Raw genomic sequence first — 10,501 nt, 5'->3', positions numbered from 1 at the left:
CTAAGTAACTTAATTTCTCTGGGTCTAGGTTTCTTCATGTGTAAGATGAATTGACCGAGTACACTCTACTGTGCCTTACAGCTCTAAATCCTATGATCCCAGGAGTGATATCCACACCTAACCAATGTTGGCTAAGAAACCTAACTTCCTGTCTATTGACTCTTTGACTGATCATCAAGAACAGAGTATAGTGTAATTGTAATTTCCTTTTTCCTAGAATCTATGCATTTGTTAATGAAGTCTTCAATTGCACTCACTTTTTTTGCATGCCATATCAAACTGTGGATACAAATAGAATTGCAGTCCACCAAAACCACACAATCTTTTTTCAAGGTGCTATGTAACATGAATTCCCCATAATATGATTACACCTTGATTGGGAGACTGAAGATTTGAGTTTTAGTTGTAGCTGTATCACTAATGATGTGGAGCTGGTGAATCATCATGTGCTTCAAGACTTCAATTTTCCCATACAAAAAATGAAGAAAATGAGAAGAGGTACCAAATTGACAGCCTGTCAGCCAAAATGCCAGAGCATGGCCCAAACCAGACTGAAATATAATTGTGAAATGTTTAACAAAATAACAGGTACCTAGGTGGTTCAGTGGATAGAGCCCCAGGCCTGGAGTTGGGAAGACTTATCTTCAAATCTGGCCTCAGATACTGTAAAGACAAGCTCAATCAGCTTTCCAGAGGACTGCTGCTGTGAACAGCTTCAAGGTTCTGATCACATAATATAGTGAACTCTCTATTTATTCAGTAACAAACTAAGCCAAACATTCACAGAAACCAAAGTACAACATTCACAATGCTATGACATAACAGCTTATTACTAAAGTGGCCACATAGTTTTCGTTCAAGTGGCCACAAAAGTTTTAAACAAAAGATATCATTCAATAAGTCTTTAACTCAATCATCCATAAGAATCAAGCCTCCTTAAGGGACACAAAGTACAAATGTCAAAGTTCTCTGTCCCTGTGTCACATTGTCTTAATATCTCACTCATTCTTCTTAATTGGAGATTAGTATCCAATCATCCTTAATTCAGTCTTCCTTAAGGAGCAAGCCTCCTTAAGGGACACAAAGTACAAAGGTCCAAATTTGGACCCCTAGGTCTCAGTAAATCATGATCTTCTCAGTCAGCATCAAGGACCCAAGGAGAGGTCTTTTTCATCTTGACTGAAGGAAGGCTCCCAAATTCCATGGTTCTTCTTCCATGGTCCCAGCTCCTACCCAAATCTACCTAATCATCACCTGGATTTGAAGGTAGGCAGCTCTCAGCTGCTCATTCAGCTCCTCAACCAGCTCCTCATCCAGGTTCATATTGAAGCTCACAGTGTCCAGTCCACCTTAAGTCCTTAGCAATTTCTGTTTCTGAGAAGACAAAGGTTAACAGAGCCACAATAACAGTCATGCACAACGCTGGCCTCATCATCAATTCACAATCTGCCTGTGAAATCAACACAGATCCACATACAAGGTCTGAGAACTCAACATAAACCCACAAACAAGGTCTGAGAACTCAACACAAAACATCAGTATGGTCCCAGGACCTCCAAATCCCTCCTCCAAGAATTCTGTAAACAGACAACAAGAAAATCCTCTTTCAGGGCTTCCAGTAAGGTCCCAGGACTTCTGTACAAAGTATCACAAACAAAAATCAACACAGAAAGGCCAGCACAAAGTTCCCCTTCTCAATTCTGCCACTATAAGTGCTCTCTTTTCAGTTCTGCTCTTTCCCAGCTTGGGCTTCTCCTTATATATGGTCATTAAACTCATCCCTGTTCCTCCCCTTCCTGTTGCATCAGCAACAGGGATTCACAAGTTGTGGGGTTCACAAGTTCTGTTTCTTAACAAAGACTTGATATAATCATGGGCAAGGCTTCAAAGAAACTTGAACTGAAACAAGGTGCTAAATAATTAAATAGTTGAAACAATGCACTAAGTACTTCTTTGCTTGCCATTACAGATATTTACTAGCTGTGTGACCCTGGGCAAGAAACTTAACCTTGTTTCCTCAGCTTCCTCATCTATAAAATGAGCTGAAGGAGGAATTAGCAAACCACTCCAGTGTCTTTGCCAAGAAAATCCCAGATGGGGTCACAAAGAATCTGACAGAACTCAGAAGAACACATACAAAATAAATCAAAATACAATGCCACATGGATAATGTTAATTTGTGGTTTTCTAAGTAAATATGTACCCTGTAAGTATAGATTTGTTTCTATTTCAGTTTGCCACTACTAGTAGATAAGAATGCAAACTATTAATATTCTATACCTGGCACCATGTTGTGGGTGATCCAAAGAATTAGTCCTTGCCTTCAATACATCATCTTTTAATTGAGTAATATATTAATAAATATAGAATTATAAAAGGAAAAAGTGCATCTTCAAAGGGATAGCATAAGGTTGAACTAAAAAAGGATATTCTAAAAATAAATTTTATATCTTTTTCCAATACCCTAAAATTCCTAACCCCATCTAACATAGCAATCATACACACTGAAAGTAGTATCGTATTCACTGTATTGCATTCCTATGAAACACATAGGAAAGCCATATTTTAATGTTCAATTTTCTTTTGGCACACAGAGTTTGAAAAGAGGTCATCCTTGAGTCAAGAGTAGACCCAAGGGCAGTGCAGTACCTTCTGACTTCCAGACAATGCATCTTCCTCTACCAGCTCCTCCTCTGATGACACGTTTTTTCAGTTAGGCCTAACCTGCCATCTTTCTCTAATAACCTTTCATTTGAACAGTCAATCATTGCAAACTCAGCATCCTTTAAAAATTTTCCTTAACAACCTCATTCCCTCCTACTGAACAATACAATTACAAGAGGCAGATGAAGACAATGGAATAAAATCATCGCATAAGAATCAGCAGTAACAGTTTTCAATGCACTTATCAGCTTACCCAACACAGCAAATTCTCAAATTCAGGATAGAAAAATGTTCCAAAGAAGGAACTTTCATTCCCCAAGATTGTGCAAGCATTTAATTTTTTAATGCTACAAAATAGTCTTGATGATCCAGGTTTTTTTTTCTTTTTCTCCCATAAGGTTCTACTTTAAGACCTCCATATGCTCAGTTTTAATAATTTGCTTCCCCAAACCAGGAACCATTCCAAATGTGAGTTATGGAAATATTGTACTTCTTATAAAAAAAAACATAAAAAGAAATTTCTGGAGCCCAGGTACCAATCTGTAAGATACATAATAGCAGAGCTTTGGGGCAGGTTTTGCATGAAAAATTGCACTTAAAATCACTTCTTCTGAGGCAATTTAACTCATTTCACCACAAGTGAAAATTGCTGTGACCAATGTGTCACTATGGAGGTCAAATGGTAATTTGCACGTGTGAAGGTCTCAGCAGGAATTGTCATGTGATCCCAGCAATCACTAGCATTCACACTAGAAATCTTTCTAGAAGAGATGAGGGTCACATGGAGTATTTGAAGGATCAAGCAGCTCGAAGCATATGTTTTCCTGGAAAGCAGAGATTGAAAGGTGTAAGGAAGAGATATGATCAAGATGTTTGGAGTGGGAAAAATACAGTAATTTTAAGTACTTATATGAAGGGTATCTAGAGAGAAGTGTCATCAGAAAGCAGGAAAGGAAAAGAAAAAAACCTAACTTATAAGAATTTGTTGATAGCAGAATGCACTTTATCTATGATAGATATAGGAGACTTTTTGTACCACCTTCTGATTAAATGAAAATGAAAGAAGAGATCAGCAAGAAGGACAGTTGTGAGGGCGTTGTACATTTGTATACATCCATGGAGTAGATCTGAATTGCCTGCTCAGAACAAATTTTATGGACTCATGTTACAAATAGGTCTCTTGTACTTAAAGCAGTTTTTTCAAATTGTGTGGAGATGACAGTTTGTAGGATCACTGGAAAAAATCACCTCTGGTTTTAAAGTATTGCTGCTCATCTCACCACAGGGTCTCATTTCTGTCAATATATATATAAGGGAAGAAATAGGTACCTTCCCATTTGAGAATGAGGGAATTTGTCCCATTAGAATAGTGTATAATTTGGCATCAGGGCAGCTAGATGATGCAGTGGATAGAGTACTTCACCTGGAGTCAGGAAGACCTGAGTTCACATCTGACCTCAGATACTTACTAACTGACTCTGGTCAAATCACTTAACCTTGGTTGCCTCAGTTGCCTCATCTATATAATGAACTAGAGAAGGACATGGCAAAAGTATCTTTGCCAAGAAAACCCCAAATGGGTTCATATAGAGTCAGACACAACTGAGAAGATTGAGCAAAAAATAAAAAATTTGGCATCAGACTTGAGAATTTTAATGACCCCACTTGAAACATTTTAGAAAATCCTAGATTTTTTCTGCTTCATAACAATGTATCTGCTTGTCACATCCTTCACCATACCTTCTTCTTGCCTTCAGGCTTTTGTCAAGTTTTTATTTCTTCATTCATTCGTTTATATGTTCTTGGTACTGTGCTAAGCTGTTGGTGTTAATTCTTCATTTTTGAAGAGGACCAATGACATCATGGGATGATGTCTTGACTTGTGCATGAATTGGATTTAAGTGAGACAGAACTGTACAAAGTCATCAACCTCTCCTTGTCTCCCTTTGTCTCTATGTGTCTGTCTCTTGTCTCTGTCTCTCTGTCTCTGCCTCTCTCCATCTCTGTCTCTTTCTGTCTCTGTCTCTGTCTCTGTCTGTCTGTCTTTCTCTCTCTCTGTCTCTGTCTGTCTGTCTTTCTCTCTCTGTCTCTGTCTGTCTTTCTCTCTCTCTCTCTCTCTGTGTCTCTCTCTGTCTGTCTGTCTGTCTCTCTCTGTGTCTCTGTCTCTCTCTCTTTCTCTCTCCCCCTCTGTCTTTCTCTCTGTCTTTCTCAGAGTCATCAAAGTACAGTGGCGAGAATGTCCAAGTCAAAATTACTGGTGATGGCCTGGGATACAGTGACTGACCTTGGTGTCTTCTATGTCTGACCAAGCTCTGAATTCTCCATAGCACCTGCTTCAGCTGCCTTCGTGGCTGTTAGGCCAAATTGTTCTCATCTGCCCATTCTCTTGGGGGAAATCTTCTCATCCTTGAGGTAGATATTTCCTAACTCACTGAAAGGTTTGAGGCCTGTAGGTTACCCTCAAACAGGTTTACCTGCATCGGAGAGTCAAAGAATGGTGAAAATAACAGACAAAAGAATGAATGAATAAATCCCTGTCCTTAAAGAGTTCACAGGCTAATGGAGGAGACTCCATGTTAACAACTCTGTACTTATGAAGTATGTAGAGAGTGAATTGAAAGTAATCTTATAGAGAAGGCATTATCTTCCATGGATACATATCAGTGTGGAGTGACCTTCCTGTTCTCCACTATGTTCCAAAAGCATGAGGTGTGATGATAGTACATCAGGAAGTTTGGCACTGGCATCTGTGTAGAAAACAGTCATGGATTTTTAATTAAATGTTCCAATTTTCATCCCAAATATTCAGCATAGTATTGCTACAACATAAATTACATTCTAGATATAAAAGGAATCATATTTACTTCAGGTGACATTTAACATAGAGTAATTTAAAAGAGGGAAGACTTGAGTAAACCATTAATATGTATTCCCCTTTATCTATAGAGAGGCAAATGGATAAATTTAGTTGCCCAATTATACAAACTCTGACCTATTTAGTTATCTGAAAGAGATAAGCGAGAAACCATTCTTTAAGATAAAGCTGGCAAGGATATTCCATTCTCATATCAGGGCCATGCTAATATGATAAAAAATGGCAGCCCTACCTAAATGAATTTGCATATTGGGTATTATATGAACCAAATCATAAAGAGGAATCTTGACAGTACTATATAAATAATAACAAAATACATTTAGAGGGACAAAAGATCTAGAATATCAAGGGAAATATGAAAAAAGAAGATAAGAAGGGGAATACCACTTCCATAGCTTAAATTAGACTTGTAATTAATAATCATCAAAACTACATGGTATTGGCTTAAAAATAGAGAAGCACTTTGGTGGAAAAGACTATACAAGAGTTAGAAGTAATTAAATTAAATAATTTTAATAATTAAAGATTTAATAACAACCCACCCACCCACCCCCCAAAAAAACAAGGAAATAAACTCCCTACTTGCCAAGAATTGGTTGAAAAACTAGAAAACAGTCTAGCAGGAGTTTGCTCTATGCCAATATCCTATTCCATTTACCACAATGCACTTAAAATGGCTACATGATCTCAATATTAAGTCATACCATAAAAAAATAAGGAAACTAATAAGGTACCATTCTGAGCTATAGCAAGTGTCTAAATTATTTAGTAAACAGGGGATAGACAGAGCTGATCACAAAAGACAAAACAGATCATTTAACTACATAAAATTATGTTTGTTGATTTGTTTTTGTTTTAATGGTATTAAGGGAATTAGGACAAAAAGGTAAGCAGTTGACTGGGGGGAGCGGGGGGAGAAAGGTTTGTATCAGATACCTTTGACCAGGATCTGATATTCAAGGTATTGTCAACAGAAATATCTAGGAATTAAATACCAATAAATAGTCAAAATAATTGAACTTTATTATTAAAACCATATAAAAGAATGTCCAATATCACTATTAATATGAGAAATTTAAATCAAAACAATTCTGAGTTTTCACTTCATACCAAGAAAACTGTCAAATATGACAAAAGATGGGAATAATAAATGTTGGAGGTGTTGTGAAAAAAAACAGAACACTGTGCATTGCTAGTGAAATTATGAAATGAGCCAAACATTCTGGAAAGCAATTTGGAATTATACTAGGAAAGTAACTGAAATGTCCATACCTTTTGACCCAGATATCTCACTGCTAGGCATATACCCAAAGGAGGTCCATGATTAAAAAGAAGAAGAAGAATATTTATAGCAGCACTTTCTGAGATAGCCAAGAACTGAAAACAAAAAAGATCATTGATTGGGAGATGGCTGAGCAAGTTGTGGTATATAAATGTAATTGAATATTACTGGAATGTAAAAAGCAATGAACATGTTTAAAACAGGCTTATATAAACTGATGCACAGTGAAATAAAAAGAACTAAGAAAACAATATGTACAAGGATGACAATAAAGGGAAGCAAGTAAATGGGGACAAGAAAATCATTAAAAATTAAATGCTATGGCCAAGACTGGCTCCAAAGAAGAGATAAGAGAAGATGCTGCCTTTTCTTCTTGTGTAGGAGGGAGACCATAAGTATATAATGCTTTATATAAAGAAAATTTTTTGAAAGGTTTGGTTTGTTTGGCTAAAATATTCTTTTTTACCTCTTCAATTCATTATTGTGATAAATCTCTGAGAAGAGGAAGAAGTAGAATATATTAGAAAATATAGGTGATATAAAAACAGAAGTTGTCAATAAAAAGTTTATTTAGAAAAGAATAAATGTGGATGGTATGGTGAAAATTAAGATAAAAACTCTAAAATTGAGTATAGATGAGAAGTGGTCATTTCTAGATTGCAAAGACTGGAGTACTTTCTTTGGCAAAGTAGCTCAGACATTAGCATTAGTTATCTGAATATGTTATATGGTTGGTGAGCAATTGAAAGTTTAACTTGAGCTACATAAAATAAAAACTAAGGAAAAAGCAACTTTAAACTTTGATGAGAACAGTATCATAAATTCCCTGAAGACAGAAACTTCAACATTTATTTCATTTTTTTTACTTACAGAGAGATGGCAAGAGCTGGTCTCAAAGATGGAAGACCTGAGTTCACATCTCCACTTTTACATATACTGGCAATATGACCCTGGACAGGTCACTTAACCTTAAATTACCCCAGGTGACTCTCTAAGAATATAAATTACACCGGAGTTGCTAATCTATATTGAAGAGGGGGAACATTTCCTCTCTAGCAGTTCCCTAAACCAATAAAATTCCAAGTTCAATAATTTTTTTAAAAGTTCTCAGTGGCACACAGAGTAGATGATCAACAAGTGATTAATAACTAATTAAATAATAATTGAAAAATAATTAATAATAAATAATTAAATAATATATAAGTAATAACTACTGATGGTAGTCCAGTGATATTAAAAGTAGAGAAGAGTTTCTAGAATGTTAGGGGATGATTTGAGTAAAATAGAAAAGAATCTAAAATGAGGTGTGAAAATTTTTTAATCTAAACTGGTAGAAGTAGTCCCCACATTAAAGAGTACATAAATTTAAAAAAGTAACTTCACCAGTTCCGTTTCAAAATATTCTGAAGTCTAGTTCAAAGTAAATTTCAAATGTAAAAAAAAATGAATTAGGCAATAAATATTTTAAGTAGATGGTTTCTTGTTCTTGTTGTTTTTAAGCCTGTATCTGTTGTATTCCCCTGAGAAAGAACTAGAAGGTCTCTGCTGAACTGGGCATAACATCATTGAAAAATTTATGGAACAGCATTGACAGGAATTGGGCAGCTAGATAGCACAGTGAATAGAGAGTTGGTTCTGAAGTTTAAAAGACTCATCTTTCCTTTTTTTGTTTTTCTTTTCTTATCTATCTATCCATTCATTCATTCATTTATTCATCCATCCATCCATCCATCTATCTATCTGTCTGTCTGTCTGCCTATCTATCTATCTGTCTGTCCATCCATCCGTCCGTCTGTTTAATTATCTAATTATTTAATTTTTTGGAGGGGCAATTGGGGTTAAGTGATTTGCCCAAGATCACACAGCTAGTAAGTGTTAAGCATCTGAGGTCAGATTTGAACTCAGGTCCTCCAAACTCCAGGACCGGTTCTCTATGCACTCTGCCACCCAGCCACCCCAAGACTCATCTTTCTAAGTTCAAATCTTACACTTACTAGCTGTATAATACTGGAAAAAATCATGTAACATTGTTTGCCTCAGTTTCCTCATCTGTGACATGAACTGGAGAAGGAAATGGCAAACCGGTTACTCCAGCATCTTTGACATGAAAACCCCAAATGAAGTCATGAAATGTCAGGCATGACTGAACAATAACAACAACATTGACAGAAAGGACACAGAATGATATAAAGGAAAGGCAATCCTTTAGTGAGAGGTTCTGTGAGAGGGCCAAATCCTCCCTCCCCCCGATATTTATTATCTATTTAGGTTACATAACTTCTCAGGATATTAGGACCTGTAAAATGGGGGAGGAGAGAAGGGTTGAGTTAGACTGGATGGCCTCAGGGTTTGCATACAGTACATGGTCCACATCTTAGATTTTTACTGGAGTTCTGACTCAGTGATCAATATGAACATCCATCTCTTGGTTTCATCTTTAAAGATGATCCATTTGAAGGATGTTTTCCCCACTCAAAAGATTTGACACCAGATCAATCAGCAAACATTTATTAAGTGCTAGGGATACAGAGGGGTAAATCAAATAGATTCTGCCCTCAAAGAACTTACATTCTTTAGTAGAAGACCACATGAACACATATAAGTATATAGAAATAAGATACAACTAGAATTGGAGAGCAATTTAAGGCCCAAAGTGGTTGGCTTTGCCATCATGTTGGGGCTTACCCTCTTTCAAGTTGTTTTTGTTAGCATTAGGGGACACTGCAACCTGCCTCCCTCTTCCTTGCTGTGCTATTGAAACACTGTAAGAAGACCCTTTGAGACAACCATCTGCTCTCCAATTAAACTAGCAAGCATTTTCCTTTCAATAATTTATTGTGGGCGTCTTTTTGTTTCCAAGTTTCTGTTGGTAAAATTTCATGAATTAATTGGAAAAATGAACTAAACAAAGACTTAGTTTCACTTGAAAGATGGAAAACTTCAAGAAGTAAGGTAGAAGCACATGGCATGCCATGCTTTGCCCGAAGAATAAATCTTTGTTTTGTTGAACCTGAGAATTTATCCATGTTCCAACCAAAATTTATGAACTGCAGTGGTTATGACAACACATAAGCTTGATACAAGGTTTACTAATAAATTGGGCTGCTTTATAATCATCCGTGAAATTGCAGGCACTTGACCCTGATTTATTTTGTGGGCTGGCCTTTTCTCCTTTAACATGCTAAAGTAGATTCCTCCCCCCCCCCCACCAAATCCAGATGTTTTAACATTTCAAAGAAGATGGAATGCAAACTTGAGACTAAGACTGTTTTTATTTTATTTATTTATTTTAAAATAAGAACAAAGTAAGGCTTTGCTCAAATTAGTAAAAAAAAAAAAAGAACTTTTTGACTGAAAGCAGCCATTTTGAAAAAAAAATATAGAAAAAAGGGTAAGGGGAAGAGAAAGTTTAGGTTTCAATTTTCTGGAAGTAGAGGAACAAGGTAATTCAAAAAGCAGATAAAAAATAGATTATCTGAAATAAAAAAAGGATCGGAGTCTAGATTTTGAAAAAAATTACGCAATGATTCTGAGTCTGACTTAAATCTCTTCCTTTCCAGACTCTGTGGAAAGTGTCCCATTTTCCTGAACAAGAAAGGTTTAAGTTTTCTTAGTTTTTAAGTTAGGACAAGATCTCTCTCTCTCTCTCTCTCTCTCTCTCTCTCTCTCTCTCTCTCTCT

The sequence above is a fragment of the Petaurus breviceps genome, unplaced genomic scaffold, assembly GCF_028583685.1.
Source record: "Petaurus breviceps papuanus isolate PSGF00001 unplaced genomic scaffold, PetGlider_PUasm1.0 175, whole genome shotgun sequence".
In the NCBI taxonomy this organism is placed as follows: domain Eukaryota; kingdom Metazoa; phylum Chordata; class Mammalia; order Diprotodontia; family Petauridae; genus Petaurus; species Petaurus breviceps.
Note: the sequence above shows the minus strand (reverse complement) of the source record.